Raw genomic sequence first — 19,840 nt, 5'->3', positions numbered from 1 at the left:
AAGTCATCAAACTCGTACACATTAAATACAGGCAGCTTTTTGGATATCAGTTATACCTCAATAAAGCTGTAAAATGATTAAGAATTTCTGTTCACTGGTAGAAGTGAAAAAACGAAAGAAAATCACAAATTGAGAGAAGATGTTTGAAACTTACACAAACAAGAGATTATCTCCAGATTAGTAATCAGTAGAAAACAATACAACAATGACTCAATACCTTGCCTAGACACTTCACAAAAGTCATAGAAATGGCAGACAAACACATGAAAATGATGTTTATTATATTAGTAATCAGAGAAATGCCAATTAAAATCACAAGAAACCTTTTCACTGGTAGCCAACTGTAAAAAGATAAAATAGCACTCTGAATGAGATAAATGTAAATTATAAAATGTAATTGGCGTGTGTAACCGCGTTGGAATATAATTTTACATTAGAAAAGTTGAAGATGCATATTCCCCGTGATCTTAAGGCTTTCAAGACCTGTGAGTTTCATCCATAGTAAAAAAAAAAATCCTCTGTATTTTGGGACCCAGCAGGTGTGCACACTCACACACACTCTCATGCACACTCATTTGAATACAACCTGCTGTCAAGCCATGCAATTCAAGGAGGCACTGCTCATATCACAGCAATAGCCCTGAAACGTAAGTAATGTGCAGAGTGGGGTGTGTGCACCCATGGGTGTGTATAGAGAGATATAGACAACGCAACAAGTTTGTGTAGATAACTCAAATAAGTGTTTCACAAAGCAAACCTTGTGCTTAAAAAGAAAAATAATACGCATCTTTCCTAGGCGGGGTATGTTCTAGGACCGTCGACTTTATTTTATCCCCAATGCTGCTCAGGAAGTGAGCCACCACCCACCGTGTGCAAAACACTCTTGCACATGTGCACCAAGAAACATACAAAACTGTTTGTTACGGTAATGTTGCTTTGTAATAGCCCCAAACGGATACCAGCTAAATGTGGATCAAGAGAAGGGATAAAAACATTGTGCTGTGTTTTTCTAGCACATCTTCGATGGAGATGGGTAAACTACGGTTACATGTGACAACAGAAGTGACTCCCAGGAAGATGCATGTTGAGGGACCAAGTCTTAGAAGAACGCATATGCCGGCAGTGTTCTGTCACACTGCCTACGCCGAACTACCTCAGAGTAAGTTGTCAATGTCATCATATCACCTGTAATTAATTTAAAGCTCATTGTCCTCAACTACGTTAGATCACCAGGAAGTAACTAACCGCAGACCGTGCTACTTACAAAGTTGCAGACGCACGAGGAACTCAGGTCCCCGGATGGAATTTTCGCGTTCTCTGCCGACACAGAGAGCGTCTGCGGCTCCCATCCTTGCGAGCGGTGGTCTTCCTCCCCATTATGTCCTCAGCCCCCACAGTGCCTGGCACTCAGCATAGGCTCGTTAAATACTTGGTGGAAGAGAGAAGGAAAAGGACAGAAGGAAGGGCGGAAAGACAGAGAGCACAGATCGTGTCCCAGGCTTTTGCACATTTAGGGTTGTAAGTCTCTACTCAGTCTCTGGGATGCAAATCCTGAGACTAGTCCAGGCTGCAAGCTTCACAATCAGGCAAATCGATCCAGAGCTGGGAATCTCTTTCTCCGCTTTAAAGGAGAACAGGCCATGGGGGGGGAGGAGGACCAGGTGCAACAAGGCTTGGCAGTTGGTCCCCTTCATGCTTTGGCCCCGAGGTCTCAGACCTCCCTGTAAACATGTTTCTGGATTATTTGCCTCCGGAGGCCTCTAGGGCCATACAACCCCCTCCGCTGCTGGCTGGACCCCTTGAGTGGCAGACAAGTCTTCCCCTACAATCAAAGATAAGGATACAGAAAGGGTGTTGACAATAAGCTTCACCTGCCTCCCGCCTGCCTCCCGGGAGCAGGCAGGGCCTAAATTGTTGAATGAGTGCGAATGAAGGCGGTGATGAGCTGTAGATACTTGCTTACCCCGGGGGCAGAGCCAGGTCACGAGGGGGCCCAGGTCACGAAATTGAGAGGACCCTGGGGGCTGGGGGTTGGGCAGGAATCCAAACCCAATCTTCTCTTTGGGAGAAAGGCCTTTCACCCTGGCTATTCATTACCTTTCCTCTCCCTCTGTGCACCCCCCACCCTGGTCCAAACATTTGGAGGTTCAGGAATGTCCCCCAAGCTGAGCCTACGTGCAGTCAGCAGGCGGGTGGCCCTGGGCTCCCGACTTTCCATCCACAGACCGTGTCAGAAGAATTGGGTGCCTGTGGGAGAAGCCTACATGCCCCCGGGCTGTCTGCCTGACACAGACGGAGCCCTGCCTCTCCTGTGGTGACAGGGACATTAGCCTTGCCTCTCCTCCCCTCCACCAGCCAGCTCTGGCCCCACGTGTGTGTGTGCACGTGCACAAGGGGTGCTGTAGGATAAATAACCTGCGCGCACACCTGCCGGTGGAGAGAGTGAGGTGGGCTGGAGGAAGTGGCCGGCTGGGGACTGGAGCCTGAGTACGTGGGGAGGGGGTGCCGGAGACAAGGCTGTAGACCTTTCAAGCCAGCAGCAATGGGGTCAAAGTCACCTGCAGAAAGATCACTCTGCTTTAGGGTACACGTGGGAGAAGGACAGCCTTCCCCCCGACGTGGACAATGGGGAGAACAATACTGATTTCCGGGGTGCAGGGGCGGGGCTTCAGGCAGCGTCCCGAAGGGTTCAGAGAAGGCTAGCGGACCTCCCTCCACCACGCTGACTCCCGAAGGTCCTAGAAGCAGTCATCTGGGGAAGGACGGACCAGGCCCTCAGGCTAGAGGTTCATGGGGCAAGAACCCACAGCTTGCTTAAGGCTGACCTGCACCCCTTGACAGAGGTATCCACGGCGGCACCCAGGCAGGGGCCACGCAGGCCAGCAGGTGCAGAGAGCAGTCCCAGAGCAGGTAGGAGCAGAGTGCGTGCCAGTCAGTGGGGACAACGCACCTCTCTGTGTCATGTGTCTTCTCCTCCAACCCATCCCCCCTCTGCTGCCAGAAGCATCCGGAATAAAACATTTGTGTCTCTGCTTTGCTCAATACTCTTCAAAGCAATGGTTGGTAATCAGCTGGGACCTTGGCACGGATCAAGACGGGACAGTCCAGCCAAACTGTACCATCGGTTAGCACACTCTTCACTCCAACATGCTCCCATTAAAAAAAAAAAAAAAAAAAAAGCCACTTTCTGAGGCACCTGGGTGGCTCAGTCGGTTAAGCGTCTGCTCAGGTCATGATCTCACAGTCTGTGAGTTCAATCCCCACGTCGGGCTCTGTGCTGACAGTTCGGAGCCTAGAGCTGCTTCAGATTCTGTGTCTCCGCCTCTCTCTGTCCCTCCTCCACTCATGCTCTGTCTCTCTCTGTTTCTCAAAAGTGAAAAAGTGTTTAAAAGAACTTTTTTTAATAACAGGGGTGCCTGGGTGGCTCAGTCAGTTAGGCATCCGACTTCAGCTCAGGTCATGATCTCACGGTTCATGAGTTCGAACCCCTTGTCGGGCTCTGTGCTGACAGCTTGGAGCCAGGAACCTGCCTGGGATTCTTTGTCTCCCCCTCTCTCTGTTCCTTCTATGCTCATGCTCTGTCTCTTTCTGTTTCTCAATAATAAATAAAAACGTTAAAAAAATTTTTAAAAAACCACTTTCAGTCGAGAATGTAATAGATGAACCAGTAAAATGATGCATGGTATTAAATTTCAACCCTTGGGTACACATCTTCTTGATATTTGGTGAGATTCTCTGGGAAGGGTGCACGTGGCACTTCTGCCTCCTGGAGTGTGGTTACATCACGTGCAGCCCCTGTGTGAGTGCTCAGGTTGTGAACTGAGCAATTGCTCTTTTTGCAGAATATCAGTTTTCCTTGATAAAAACGGCAAACTGTGGTTAGGCAGATTTCGAACTTGGTAGGCCTGTTTTCAAAAATGAGCAAATCCAACCTGTCACTTTAAGGGGAAAAAAATGTGACAGTTTTGTGGCCAATGACCAAATTCCAGCATTCAAAAGAAAATCAGAATTTTGGAAACTCACATGCGTTTGTGAGCTGGCCAGATCCCCAGGACTTCAGAACTTTTCCGATGAGATCAATGGTGTTATTAGCAAGTACGATTTATTTGATACGGTGCAATGAAATGTGTCAACCTTGAGAAGGATCGCTTACCTCAGAGAATTGGTATTTCCCAAGAGGCCAACGAACGAAGTTACGCAACCAAGTATGGATTAAAAATATCTATTCAAAGTGCAAGTCTGGCCACTGGATTTTTTAAATCTTTAAATTTTTTTATATAACTTATTGTCAAGTTAGCTAACATACAGTGTATACGGTGTGCCCTTGGCTTTGGGGGTAGATTCCCGTGATTCATCGCTTACATAAAACACCCAGTGCTCATTCCTCCAAGTGCCCTCCTCAGTGCCCATCGCCCATTTTCCCCACCCCCACCACTCCTTTCCACCCTCAGTTTGTCCTCTGTATTTGTTTATTTATGTGTGTGAGAGAAAGACAGAGTTCGAGCAGGAGAGAGGCAGAGAGAGAAGGAGAGAAGGGTCACAGAATCTGAAGCTGTCTCCAGGCTCCCACCTATCAGCACAGAGCCTGAGGCAAGGCTTGAACCCGCAAACTGTGCGATCTTTACCTGAGTGAAAGTCAAATGCCTAAACCAACTGAGCCACCCAGGCGCCCCTGTTCTCTGATTTTAAAGTCTCTTATAGGGGCGCCTGGGTGGCTCAGTCAGTTAAGCATCGACTTCGGCTCAGGTCATGATCTCACGGTTCGTGGGTTCGAGACCCGCGTCGGGCTCTGTGCTGACAGCCAGCTCAGAGCCTGGATCCTGCTTCAGATTCTGTGTCTCCCTCTCTCTCTGACCGTCCCCTGTTCACGCTGTCTCTCTCTCTCTCAGAAATAAATAAAACATTAAAAAAAATAAATAAATAAAATAATAAACTCTCTTATAGTTTGCCTCCCTCTTTGTTTGTAACTATGCATATATTTTTTTCTCTCCCTCCCCCCATCTGACCACTGGGTTATTTAAAATAAATTTTATTTTTTACAACAGTTTTAGATTTAGAGAAACACTATATAGTTCAAGGAATTCTCATATAATCCGTGCCTGGCTTCCACTGTGATTAACTCTCACCTTAGCGTGGTATCTTTATGGTGATGAATGAACCAATGTTGATACGGTATCGTCAACTAAACTCCCTTCTTTACTGGGGTTCCTTAGTTTTTACGTAACGTCCTTTTTCCCGCCCAAGATACCACACTGTGTTGGATGCTGTGTCTCCTTCAGCGGTTTCTCAAACTTCCTTTGTTTTTAGTGACGTTGGCCGTTTTGAAGACTGTCTGTCAGGTATTTTGCAGAATGTTCCTCAACTTGAATTGGTCTGGTGCTTCTCTCTCAATGAGATGGGGTTATGGTTTTGGGGACAAGAACACATCACATCAAAGGGACGTACTACGGGCCTGAAGAAGGACTGTTGAAGTTCGCTTCAGTCACCTGGCTGAGGGAGTGCTCACCAGGTTCCTCTGCTTTTAAGTTACTTTTTCCTCCCTTCTGTGCTGCTTCCTGGGAGTAGATCACTATTTGCAGCCCACACTTAACGAGTGGGGAGTTGGGCTTCTCCTTGAGGGCACAGGATAAATTAGGTGGAATTCTTCACACAGGGGATTTATCTTTTCTTCATTCATTTATCCAACCATTCATCTTTATCATGGTATTCAGTTTGCACTTGGGTTATAATCCAATACTTCTTTATTATTATTATTATTATTTTTTTGCTTCAGTCTTTCTAGCCTTGGCCAGCTCTTTCAGCTGATTCCTGTGTCCCTTTGAGATACCCCCACCATTGTGTGTGTGTGTGTGTGTGTGTGTGTGTGTTGTGTGTGTTGAGGTCCATCGTGTATATTTCCTGCCCCAGCCCTTCTAGAATCAGCCATTTCTCCCAGGAGCCTTTTGATGAGCAAATGGTATTAGCAAACCAAAGTCTAGGTATGAGTTACCAATGGAATTTAATGCAGCAGAGAACATGAGTTTAGAATCAAGCAACTTTTAAGAAACTACAGCTTGATGGGGGTGCCTGGGGGGACTCAGCCAGTTAAGCATCTGACTTTCGCTCAGGTCATGATCTTGTGGTTTGTGGGCTCAAGCCCTACATCAGGCTCTGTTCTGACAGCCTGGAGCCTCATTCAGATTATGCATCTCCCTTTATCTCTGTGCCTCCCCAGCTTGTGCTCTGTCTCTCTCCATCTCTCAAAAATGAATAAACTATAGCTTGCCAAGTTTTGGTATAATATGAAAGAAAAACAATCACATAATTTTTTTAAAAAACTATTAAAATCCTCCTCCCTGCATGTACTTACTGATGTACCTTCATGAAGCCAGATTTCACACACTGCCACCGGCAAGTACGGAAGCAGGTGTGAGAACCCAGCTGTCCTCTGAAGTGAGACATTAAAGAGATGTGCAAGCATGTGAAACAAACACAGCGCTAAATCATTTTTCTTCTCGAAAATATAGCCATTTCTTTAAAAACGTGATATTTATGTTGACATGTCATGAGTTTATTATTATTTTCAATGAGTAATAAGGAAATATTTTAAATTTTTCTTTAATTTCTATACAGTAAATCCTAACAGAGAGAGCTCACATAAACAAAAGTTCATTGGGATCTGTGATAATTATTAAAAAAAATTTTAATGTTTTATTTATTTAAAAAATTTTTTATAGTTTATTTATTTTTGAGACAGAGAGAGACAGAACATGAGCAGAGGAGGGGCAGAGAGAGAGGGGGAGACACAGAATCTGAAATAGGCTTCAGGTTCTGAGCTGCCAGCACAGAACCTGATCTGGGGCTTGAACCCATGAACTGGAGATCACGACCTGAGCTGAATTCAGTTGCCCAACCAACTGAGCCACCCATGCACCCCAAGGGATCTGTGATAACTGTTAAAGGCGGAATGGGTATCTGGTGCCTGGGTGGCTCAGTCGGTTACCTGTTGACTCTTGATTTCGGCTCAAGTCATGATCGCACAGTTCGTGGGTTGGAGCCCCACATCGGGCTCTGCGCTGACAGCATGGAGTCTGCTTGGGGTTCTCTCTCTCTCCCTCTCTGCCTCTTCCTTCCACTCATGCTTACATGTCTGCTTTCTCTCTCTCTCTCAAAATAAATAAACTTAAAAAAAAAAAAAGCATTGGGGCGCCTGGGTGGCTCAGTCGGTTAAGANTTTAAAAAAAAAAAAAAGCATAATGGGTCTTGAGAGGAAAAGGTTTGAAAGCCATTGGCTGAGCCATGGGGCACTCGCTGCCATCTCCCCACAGCCCTCGCCACCCCGCACCCTTGCCCACCTCAGATCCCCCCAACTCATGCTTAAGTTCATAGCACCCACCCTTCCCTTCTCTCCAAGCTAATTCCCTCTCACTTCCCAAGACACAGACCAAATGTCTTCCACAAGGCATTCCTTACCTCCCCTGAATGGATTTAAATTTCCCTCCCCTAGGGGCACCTGGGCGGCTCAGTGGGTTAATCTCTGACTCGGCTCAGGTCATGATCTCGACCTCTTGAGTTCAAGCCCCGCATCAAGCTCTGTGCTGACAGCTCGGATCCTAGAGCCTGCTTCGGATTCTGTGTCTCCCTCTCCTCTCAAAAACAAGTAAACATTAAAAAAAAAAAATCAAATAAATACATTTGTTCCCCCCTGGATTCTCATACCACTGGGCACAAATTTCTAGTTTGACATGTGTCATATAGTGATCGTGAGTGGACCTGCTTCTTTCTCGAAGGAGGGCAGGGGCTTATCTGACTCGTCATTCTAACCAGGTGCAGAATATAATGCCAGGCACAGATTTGGTGCTCAGGGTATGTTTGTTGAGAGAATACACGCGCAGCTCATCAGTGACACTTGTCTCTTCCGGTGACTGACTCGCCGACCCTGCTGGCTTCATGTCTGAATGAAATACATTTGCTTCTCCATTTTTATAGGGGCAAAGGTTAGGTGTTTATCTCTTATGTAACTCATTTAACTCTGCATTTTCCCCTCAGGGTCTGTTATGTGCCAAGCACAGTACTGGGAACTGGGGGTAAGATATGCACGTGTGCAGATCACCTCTAGCAGAAAGTAATAACTAGTCACCTTTATGTCTGTCCTTAATCTGCTCCCATAGTGAAAGGCAACAGGCCTCGGCAAGTAAAATGCAGATAAAAGCTAATGAATTTCGGCTCCTTGTTCAGATATTTCAAGGGAGAATTACAAATTCCTTCTTGCTATGGATTCAGTGTTTGAAGTTCTTTTTGGACCCAAATTGTGTAGATCTGTGCTGTCCAATGCAGTAGCTACTCCCCACATGTGCCTATTGAGCCCTTGAAATGTGGCTAATGGGAGGAGCACCTGGGTGGCTCATTCGGTTAAATATCCAAGTCTTCATTTCCGCTCAAGTCGTGATCTCATGGTTCCTGAGTTCGAGCCCCGTGTTGGGCTCTGTGCTGACAGTGCAGAGTCTGCTGGGGATCCTCTCTCTCCCTCCCTCTCTCTCTCCCCTTCCCTTACTCCAGTGATCACCGTCTCTCCAAATTAACTAAACTTAAAAAAAAGAAGAAGAAGAAATGTAGCTAGTGGGCCATGTTGAAAAATATTGGGGATGTATTACGTTTAATAAAATATATTATTAAAATTAACGTCACTCATTATTTCTTGCTTTTTTTAAACATGGCTAATGGGAAATTTAACACAGGCGGTTCCCAGTGTAGTTCTAGTGGACAGCATGGATCTGCATGGCAGCCTCAGTTTACCTTCTGACATTCAAGTTAGCAGGGGACCTGGTTGGAGCCATTTCTGTGCCCCACGCTGACAGTTCTGTGGGGAGATCCCCTCTATTTAACTCCAAGCCACTGCCTTTTTCGAGGCGAGGTAATTAGCGTAAGATCACTCAGGGTAGGCTCTTGCCCTCTCCTGATAACAATCACGGGGACCTCCCCACCTGAAAGGTGATCTCCCAGCAAATCTCGGGCTGGCCATCAGGCAAGATCTGAGGACAAAGGAGGGGTTGTTGATGGAATGTCCCAATCCCTACGCGGAAGGTCAATCCTGAATCCCTCCTTTCTCCTCTCCGCGCCCTCCTGCACCTGAGGGGACCTCCGTTTTCCCTGCCAAGTTTCCCCCAAAGACCCCTCGTCTCTGAGCCGCCACACCCAGCTTCCTGCTGCACTTGCATTCTCGTCGCAGCCCTGGAGGAAGGACAGGCACCGAGCGGCCACCCTGGCACAACCCCCTCTGAGTGGCTCCGACGAGGACCTGACATCTCACAACAGCTGCTTCAAACCCACTTCTGGGTCCTGTGTTTGCATTTGTCGAGGGTGATCTTCCGGGACCAAGGACAACAGGAAGAGGTGGGGTTTTCTCCGCATTGCTATTTTTAAAGGCATCACTGTTTCCGGTTTACTTGGGTTCAAAATGTTTTATCTCCTCCTTCTCCCTGCGGCCAAGTCCTGTTACTTTCACCACCAAGCCATTCCCCAAACTAGCACTCTTTTCTCTGTCTTCCTGTTCCCACCCCACAGCACCCGGCCATTATGTTGCATCTAGAGTGACCACAGTAATTGTCACCATGTCCCATGCAGCTACTGATCATGCCCTTCTAGTCCCTTACCAGTCTGGCAAGAAGGCATCTTTGTCCCCATTTGCCAATAAGGAAATAGAGCTCTAGGGGGAGGGAAGGCATGGCAGTGAGTGGCTCAATGGTAATTCCAGCACGTCTGAGTCCAAAGCTTGTGATCTGTCCATGCTGGTGTCCCCCTCTCTCCGTGTCATGCGAAAAGAAAGAACTCAAGCCATTTATGTCTCAGCTGTCTCTGTTTCTCCATTGGTCGATGTCTAAATGGACAGTAAAATGTTCAATCCGTGACCCAAGGTGTTTCAGGCATCTCACGGACTGGGGTGGTAGGACCCAGGTGGCTGAAACGTCAGAGTCCTGATGTGTTGGGATCTATACTGAGCTCTCTGTCATACTGCTATCTTTGTATATTTATTTTATATACATTAATCATTGTCGTGTATTTTGTTAAACATACTCAAAATATCGAATACTGGGCCTTATCGCCTTGCTAAGCTTTAAGCCTCGTAAGGATAGTGTCTTCACTGTTATGGGATCCCATAGTAATGCCCCCTTTCCCGTAGATGCTCAGGAAATGTTTGTGGAGTAATAACTTCTGATGCCCAGTGGGCGTCCAATCTGTTAAGGAGGCATCTGAGTCCTTCCCAGTCAATACGGCCCTAATTAGTGTCCCAACCATTTCCCAGCTCCATCTCCCCAGGCGTCTGCCGCTCTAGCCACGATGGCTGTCTTCCCCTCAACAGAGGATTCTGCTCATGCTCGAATTTTTCCCTCTTTCTGGATAGTCCTTTCCCACCCCGTATTCCTGGCATTTTCTTCATCTTTCAAGGCCCAAATCGGATATCACCTCCACTATGACATCATTCCTAACCCTCCTTCTCCACTTTGCCTGTATGGAAGTCTGCGTGTGCACTTTCATTAAAAGCCCAATTATGTCACAACGATCTATTTACAAACCTGTCCCCACCAGCTAGAATCATACTCTGTGGGGAAACAGTATTTCCAGAACAGCCGGGAATATCTAAAATATTATTTTATTTATCATCAAAGAATTAAAGGCAAAAGAGTAAAAATTCAAGATGTAGACTAAATGTCTTGATTAGAAACATAAGGACAAATGGCTGTCCCCATATTATGTTTGTTTTTTTTTTATTTCTAGGAGAGAGAGACACAGCGTGAGCAGGGGAGGGTCAGAGAGAGAGGGAGTCACAGACTGAAACAGGCTCCAGGCTCTGAGCTGGCAGTCAGCACAGAGCCCGACGCGGGGCTCGAACCCATGAACCGCGAGATCATGACCTAAGCGAAAGTCGGACGCTTAACCGACTAAGCCACCCAGGCGTCCCCAGCTGTCCCCATATTAAAAAGGGGCTCCCAGTGGCACTTGGGGGGCTCAGTTGGTTAAGTATCCAATTCTCGATTTTGGCTCAGGTTGTGATCTCATGGTTCGTGGGATCAAGCCCCACATCAGGGTCTGCACTGTCAGCATGGAGCCTGCATGGGATGCTCTTTCCCTCACTCTCTGTCCCTCCCCCACTCTGCTCTCTCTCTCTCTCAAAATAAATAAATAAGCATTTAAAGGGGGGGGGTGTCCTGGCTTGATCAGGAGAAGGAGAAAATGCAGGCTTCCTAGTAATGCGACCAGAGGCCTGAGAGAAGACACTGCAAGGTGTGTCAGGACCATGACAGCTATGAATAAAGAGCCACGGTGTTAACTATGGCAACAGGCACCTTGGGGGGATGGCAGAGGGCCAACATCTGATGGGACCCTTCCTCTAACTCCTCTGCCATTTTTGTCCTAAGACCCTATACTACAACATGGTCATGGTGTGGAAAAGGAAATGTAGCCTGGTGGGAAAAGGACCAAAAATAGACTTTTTTGTTGTTTATTTATTTGGGGGGAGAGTGAGAGCAGGGAAGGGGCAGAGAGAGAGAGGGAGAGAGAGAAATCCCAGGCAGGCTCTACACTCAGCACAGATACTGACATGGGACTCAGTCCCATGAACCGGGAGATCATGACCTGAGCCAAAATGAACACTCAACCCACTGAGCTACTCAGGTGTCCCCAAAATTAGACTTGAGGTTGTCACACAGAATGTAAAGAGAGGTACGTTTCTTACAAAGCTGTGCTTTCAAAATTAAATTCATACTCACTACCCTCGTTCACCAACTGGCACAAAGATAATTGTTAAAAAGTTTGTCTTAGGGGCTCCTGAGTGTCTCAGTCAGTTAAGTGTCTGACTTTGGCTCAGGTCATGATATCACGGTTTGTGAGTTTGAGCCCCGCATTGGGGTCTGGGCTGACAGTGCAGAGCCTGCTTCGAATCCTCTCTCTCCCTCTCTCTCTGCCCCTCCCCAGCTTGTGCTCTCTGTCTCTGTCTCTGTCTCTCTTTGTCTCAAAACTAAATAAACATTAAAAAAAAAGGTTTGTCTTAAATGTTGAGTAAATTAACAAATAAACAATTGATTTAGATTCACCATACAATTGCTGGACTTTCTGTGATATGCCTAATGGGTTTTTAATTTTGGACTTTTAGGGAAACAATAAAGAACATCACTGCCATTGCTTCCTGTTTGTGACTAGCCAGCAAATATTATAAAGGAACCAGCCAAATGGAGATTTTGTTTTTAAAGAAAACAGCTTTATTGATAAATCTAATGAAAGGATGAAGCTTAGATCTGTTGCCACGGTCAGAGGATCCCCCTAAGTACAATTTCTTGAATGGAACTGCCCACCAAACTCCATTTCTGTCCCAGTTACCTTCCACGTACACAAACCAAGAACACTGAACGGTGCGTCCAGACCACTGAGGGCACTGAAGACCCACAGACTCACAGACCCAGCAAGCGTTCTCAACTCCATTCCCCGAACAACCAATCTAGCACCTTCTCATCTTCCTTTAAAGAGAAGCAAGTCAGGGCTGAGGGAAGAAGCCGAGAGCATCTCTCTAGTGGAAATCTCCTCACAGAAACATGAGGCCAGGGAAGGAAGGTTCTCTCTAAATCCACTAAGTAGCTTGTTATTGGCATGGCAAGTGATTTGTGATGAATCAGCTCCAATTGGCCTCCCAAATGCCTTACTCTTCTCCCAACGCCAGGAAACTGGTCTTCCACTAGCACCTGCCTCTTCAAGATGGAAGAGGCAGGCCTGGGTCTTTGTGTCCTTTTTTCTCTGCAGAGTAGGAGCGAGCTTCCTCGGGGTTCCGCTTCAACCTCCTCCCTTCTGCTGTGTCCCCGCAAAGCAGCAGAAGGCTGGAAAAGCAGCCTTCCCATCACAGGAGAGGAAAAGTGCATCCTGACGGTCTTCAGCTCCCACCTCTGCGGCGTCCCCACACACGCACACATAAACCCATTCGCAGGCTTTGTCTAAACCACAGCTCAGAAGTCGGATTAAAAAGTAAATACCCGGGCCACTATGGTCGCGTGACTTCTGGCCAAACTCCCCGTAAATGCGTGTGTGCATATGTGCGTGCATGCATGTACATATTATGTACACACGTAAGTGTGTAACAAACATATGTGTGTGTACCTACAACACACTCAGTACGTGTACACTACGGTGTGCATACACCATGGGGTATGTAGGAAAGACTCTAGTGTACTTCTGGAGGCTGGGAAAGCTGATCACAGTCCCAAATAGGGGCGCCTGGGTGGCTCAGTCAGTTAAGTGTCTGACTCTTGATTTCGGCTCAGGTCGTGATCCCAGGGTTGTGGGATGGAGCCCTGTGTCGGGCTCATGGAGCCTCCTTGGGATTCTCTCTCTCTCCCTCTGCCTCTCCCCCATGCTCATGTACATGCCCTCTATCTCTCTCTGAAATAAAATAAAAGAAAAACTTAAGAAAAATGGACACCCAAGTATATAAAATATATATAGGAAGAGGTAGAGAAGTGTGTTGAGATCAAGTAGGCAAATCAACAAACCACCTTCACTTCCTTTTATTTAAGGGATCAGAGGACCCAGCTCTAAAGTAAGTGCTTTTCACATCACCTATCCATAAATTCTAAAGTCACAAGACAATCATTCCACCTTCTTTCCACCTGTCCTCAGTTGACCCCCATCAGCTAGGAATGGACTGTCTGGTCCTTTCCCTCTTTTATTTTAGCAGCATGAGGGGAACAAAATGGGCTTTGATTTCTTCCTAACTGGAATTGACTTTGTGTATCAGTGAGGATTAGATTTGGCTGTGAGTGAAAGAAACCCAAAACAACAGTAACTTAAAAAAGAAAGAAGTGTATATATATTTACACACACACACACACACACACACACACACACACTCACACATAAACATATGGGCCACACGAATATTTTTGGGCCCCTTGCTCTAACAAAGGCTTTCCCCACNGGGCAGGTTGGGTCCCAAAAGTCCTCAGCAACCCAGACCCTTTCTACCTTGTCATACCATGTGTTGCCTCCACTCACTGGTTTATCTCATGACCCAAGATAGTTGCCCCAGCTCCAGCCATCACACCTGCATTACAGGCAGGGAGAAGGAAGTGATGTAGAAGAGGGAAAGGGCACATGCCAGTTGTCTTTTAGAGAAGGTTGCCTCAAAGATGCCATGGGACACTTCTATTTATCTTGCTGGGCAGAACTTGGTCAAATGAACAAACTTAGTAGCACTAGAGTTGAGAGATACAAGCTTGATTCCAAGCAACCTTGTACCAGCTACAAATGGAAGGTTCATTTTAGAAGAGAATAAATTATGGGAACAACTAGCAGCCATGATTGCACCTTGAGATAGGGACGCTTTGATCTGTATGAGTGACTTACTGCAAACACACTTCTATCACCGACACTTTCACCATCAAGCTCATCCAATTTCTCCAATTCCACCATTAGTCAGGCTTCCACCCCAACTAGAGTGGTCTTCATGCACTTACACTTGAACATGACTTGCATCCTGTCTTCTGCACTTTTATCCACTTTGGTGCTTTTATTTAGAATACCCTCCCTCCTCCTCTCAGCATATGTATCAAATCATCAATACAGAAAGTCTGTGTCTATGGTCTCAAAGCCCATCTTTGAAGGTTCAGTTCAAGCCCCATTTTCCCGGTAGAGCCTCTTCCTCCCTTCCTTTGTCCCAATAACCTCTCTTCTGAATGCCCTCCGCACATCATCCATGCCAGCAATGTGATGCTTGGCACCTACAGGCAAATATAGTGAGTTCAAGTGCATGCTCTTTACTTTCAACTAGATCGTAAGCTCCTTGTAGGCAGGAAGAGTGTTGTGACTTCTTTGTACCTCTCTCAGTCTCTGGCCATGCACGCGCCCTGGACCTCCATGTCCCTTGCCACTTAGAAGTCAGGGTTGGGGAAACAAGCAAAAACTGAGACCCAAGAGAAATGAATTGGAAACTCAACTCTGAGCCTAACTAGCCCTGCAATCTTGAGCTTCACTTCTCTGAGCTACAGGTTTCTTATCTATAAAATGAAGGAAGTAACAATTATCTAATTTAATCCAGAGGAAAACACAAACACACACACACACACACACACACACACCCTTCCTACAGTATAAAACAGTACAACATTTCTATTATATAGCTCCTGTCAGGATTTTTTGACTGTAAGCAACTAAAAACTCAGGCTAACTTTAGTAAACAAGGGCCTTTGCTGGATGAGCAGAGAGGATGGCTAACTGAGCCAGAGAGCACGTGGAGACCTGTCTTGGCAACGGATGGGGAGCGGGCAGCTACGGGGGCCATGCAACAGGCAGTGTGCTCATCTCAGCAGGTGCCCTGCAGAAGTGGAGTAGCTCTAAACAAGTTTACATCTTGGTACCTCTCTCTCCGACTCCAGTCCTGGAAAGGGGTATTGGCTTAGCTTTGGTTACGCACCCCTGCTCCTTGTGTATACGAGCCCGAGTCACCTGGATTTGCAGTCCCATAAAGTCCACGTGTGATGAAGAAGGATCAAGTCCTCAGAGGAAATCAGGGTGACGTGATCAGTATCATGAGGAGATGCCGGGTGGCCAGAAGACAGCAAATGTCCACTGCTGCGCTCAATAGACCACTATTGTCAGTTCGATTCTGAAGGCATTTTGCCCTACAAGACACTTTAGGCAACGTCTCAAGACCTTATCAAGGTTGCCTTGGAGGACGTTGGTTTATCACGTTCTTTCCTCCCACGGCAGTTAGAACAAAGCCTTATAGAAAGGAGAGGGTGGGCAGTAGGAGGGATGAATAAAGTCAGCTCTGTCATCGCTTTCTTAGAGACACCTTCCCTGACCTTCCACACGAGGTCACGCGGGTCTACACTCCTGTTGCGGCCGTAAGTCTTCTCCTTTGTGGCTCTTGAGACCATGCAGGTTCAGTTCATTCACATTTTTTATTAATGGCTCTTCCCCCCGCCCCCTCCCCCACTAAATTGTAATCTCCATGACAGCAGGGTCAACATCTCTTCCTGCTCGCCTCTATTTATTTCTATGACCCACAGCACGGCGTATTCTAGGTGCTCAGCAAATACTTGTTGAATGAGTTCATGAACAAGGTGCCAAAAGAGGCAAATTGAGATTGGGCACCTGCAGAGTTGTTGAGGTGGGTCCCACCCTCCACCCAGATTAGGGGTGGGCTCTGCCTTTCTCTTCCCAAACACATAAGGAGGCAGGGTTGGGACCACAGGGAGAGACAGGTTAGCTAATACACAGGCCACCTACCCAGGCAGGAGCACTGCACACGGAGCCAGGCTCCGCAAGCTGCCCATTTGTGTGCGCCTCCTGGAACAAGATGCTGAGACACGCTGCTATTTGTACAGAGATCTCTCCTCATTGTTTCCTTTGATGCTCACAGTGACCAACCTAAAAGGCAGGCAACTGTTGACACCATTATATAAGAAATGGGAGACCCAGAGCCTTGCCCACAGTTGCACATCTAGGGAACTTCAAATATGACATGGAGGCCAGGGACCTCCAATCCTGCATGAACTCTGACCACAAGGCCTGTATTTTAAGGGTAAACACCTCAAGGAGGACTTCTTCCAAACTTACCCCTTCATGTCATCGAACATAATGTCACAATGTGCTAAACAAAGGGACTCAAGGAAACAATGTATTATCGGTTTTTATTTTAGTTGAGTTAGCATCTGGCTTGAACTGAATTTATTTGTATTTGTGTATTTGTGTTGGGAAGGCCAGGGAGGGAAAGAGGGATACTTGGATTTCATTGCAGTGCAGCTGAAAATTTTGTCTTTGCATTTGGAATTGACCAATCAATTCCGATTTCTTCTCATTTTTGAATCTTGCTGGGTGAACTCAAAACTCCGCCATTCAGGGGCACCTGGGTGGCCCAGTTGGTTAAGCATCCAACTTTGGCCCAGGTCTGATCTCACCGTTTGTGAGTTCGAGTCTGCGTTGGATTCTGTGTGGGCAGCTCGGAGCCTGGAGCCGGTTTCGGATTCTGTGTCTCCCTCTCTCTCTCTGCCCCTCCCCGACTTGCACTGTTTGTCTTTCTCTCAAAAATAAAACATTAGAAAAAAAACCCCAAACTCCACCATTCAGAAAAAGCTCAGACTATAGATCCAGGGCCTCCCTTTCATCTCAGCCCTGAGATATCTGGACAAATCACTTAATACCTGACTGCTTCTCCTTAGAGTACAGAGTTCACACTGTGTCCTTGGAATTGGCATTTTATCTGCATGCCTTTCAAAAACAAACAAGGGCACCTGGGTGGCTCAGTCGGTTGAGCGTCTGACTCTGGCTCAGGTCATGATCTCGCAGTTCCTGGGTTCCAGCCCTGCATCTGGCTCACTGCTGTCAGCGTAGAGCCTGCTTTGGATCCTCTGTTTCCCAATCTGTCTCTGCCCCTCCCCCGCTTTCTCTCTCTCTCTCTCTCAAACTAAATAAACTTTATGAAACAAGAAAATAAAAAATAAATTAAAAAAGCAAAAAACTCGACTCTCCCACAACGGTGAGTCAGGCTATGTGACAACCCACACTGAGGTTTAAAGAAGTTACTGGAAGGAGTGATTATGATGACCCCAGGGGTGGACCAGGGTGCTTTCTCTTTGTTCCTCAAACGTGGTGGGAAACTCCCTTAGCCTTCCTTCAACAGCCCTCCGGCGCAGCCACCGCCACACATCGGGCACTTGCTGTGAGCCCTTCGCAAGGCTCTGGGCTTGACCTGTGTCACCGCCTTGTCCTCGCAATCCCTGCAGGGACAAGAACCCCATCTGTGCTGCGGACCACTCGCCGGGGGCTTGGCAGAGTGAAGGAACCTGCCCCAGTCCGGCCGTGCAGCTAGTAGGCGGCAGCCGTGGGATTCATAACCTGGAAGGGCCCACTTTTAGCTGGAAGTCATCAAGAGAAAAGAAGAAAAGAAAACAAATGGGCAGGGCCATCTTGGAAGCCATGGACACAGCCTTCATTACACATGGAAGAGAGATGCTGTCTGAACCCAGACTCCCACCCGGGGAAGGAAAGTAGAAATTCCTGTTGTGTCGGAATGATTAACTGGGGGGTGATTATTGCAGCAGCTAGCACTTGCTGGGCTCCCCGCACAGACACCCCACCCGGCTCTGCAGGCTTCCTGAGAAGACCCAGCGCAGGCAGGTGCTGGAGGATAAGCAGGTGTCAAAGGGGCAAGCCGTGAGGGGACCATCTCGGGTCTGGCCTCTCTCGGCAAGCTGGAGGTAGAAGCAGCGGCACCCGGGGGAGTGCAGTGGGAGACCGCCTTCCCTGCTGGGCCTCCCATGTCCACCTTCCAGGCCCTCAGCAAGAGGCAGAGCCAGCCTCCCACCTGGGGTTGAGTGAGCCAGAGGTTGGGGGAGAGGGTCTTGAAGGTGAGCGAGAGAACACGGAGAGAGCGACACCGCACATGCGCTCGCATCGTGGCCTTAACTCTTTGCTTTACAGTCATAAAACCCGCCCCTAGATCACACTGAAAACCACTGAGAACTTTGGGAAGAGCTCCTGCCAGCTCGCTCGGCTCCCCATTCTGGCCAGACATCGCCCCTCCATCCTGAGTGAGAGCCTTGCCCCCACCCATGACACCGCTCTGATTTCCAAGCAAATGTCCTCCCCATGCACGGTGCCAACCATTCTGCTGTCTCAGGCGACCTTGCCGGCGCCGACGGAATGTTCCGGGGCCTCCATCTGCAGCTGTGTGAAGACCCAGGTCTTCGTGTTCATCCCGGCGGGAGGGCAAAGGCTCCTTTCGCCTTACGTTTTGCGGGAGCCCCTTTCCCTTAGTGTTCAGATTCGCCATATGCTCTTCCCCAGGTCCCTGGTGATAAAACACCCGCATCCCCTGGATTCCCTGCCCTCCGCCCCCTGCCCCTGAATCAACAACAGCTCATTTGTAAGAAGTTTTTAATTTCATCTCGGTACGCCATTACGAGTGGAGGAGGAATCTCTATTTGTCTCACTCACATAGTCTCGGCTACACTCTCCGACGGGTCTCTACAGAAGCCTGCGGCGGCGCCCGGCATCAGCAGGACTCCTAGATGCCAGACTGGTTGGGGTTTCTTGGTGGTTTGCATAAATTATAAACAAGAGCACACACACAAAAAATCACACAACATAGACTCTACCGGAAGGGAGTGTGTTCCCTCTGGCTTTGCAGAGAGTGAAGGGGACAAGTCTCTGTGTCCAAGGCTCTTAAGACCTGGGACGTCGTCAGGAGCGAGGCCGAGCCTGAACCGCCGCTCTCAGAGGAGTCCGGGCTGACCCCCTCCGTCTTCCACATCATCTCGTCTGCTTTGTCAGGAGGCATCCCGGCACAGAAGTAGCTGACCCTAGCACCGCACTTGGAGATCAGGATGGGAAGCGTCCCTGTATACAGTGGCAGCTGGGTCTTCTGTGCTCAGACTCCGAAAAACCAGACAAAGGGGGGAACCCTGGGTTTCCATCTGGACCTCCCCCCCCCACCCCGCCGCCTCTAAGAGCTCCAGAAGGCTGCTTAAGAAATAGACTCTAGAACAGAGGCCAGCAACATTTTATGACAAGAGCCAGACAGCATTGGTAGTAAATATTTCAGGCTTTCTAGGCCACATACACTCTGTCATGTCGTTTTTCTTTTTAAACAATCCTTTAAAAACGTAAAAGCCATTCTTAGCTGGCAGGCCATAAAACGCAGGCCTGCCGGCCGGGCTCTGCCAAACCTCCATTCTAGAACACCACGATGCCCCCCTCCATCCACTCAGCAATAGCCTCCTCCCCATGGAAGGACTCCGGCATCCCCCTGAGCTGCCCTCAGCTGGTGTCTCCAGCCAGGCTTTGCAGAAGGGACCACAGCAGGGAGAGTTACCCC

This window comes from Crocuta crocuta, unplaced genomic scaffold (genome assembly GCF_008692635.1).
Source record: "Crocuta crocuta isolate KB4526 unplaced genomic scaffold, BGI_CrCroc_1.0 scaffold133, whole genome shotgun sequence".
Classification (NCBI taxonomy): Eukaryota; Metazoa; Chordata; class Mammalia; order Carnivora; family Hyaenidae; genus Crocuta; species Crocuta crocuta.
The sequence above is the reverse complement of the archived record's forward strand: the minus strand, read 5'-3'. Positions refer to the sequence as shown.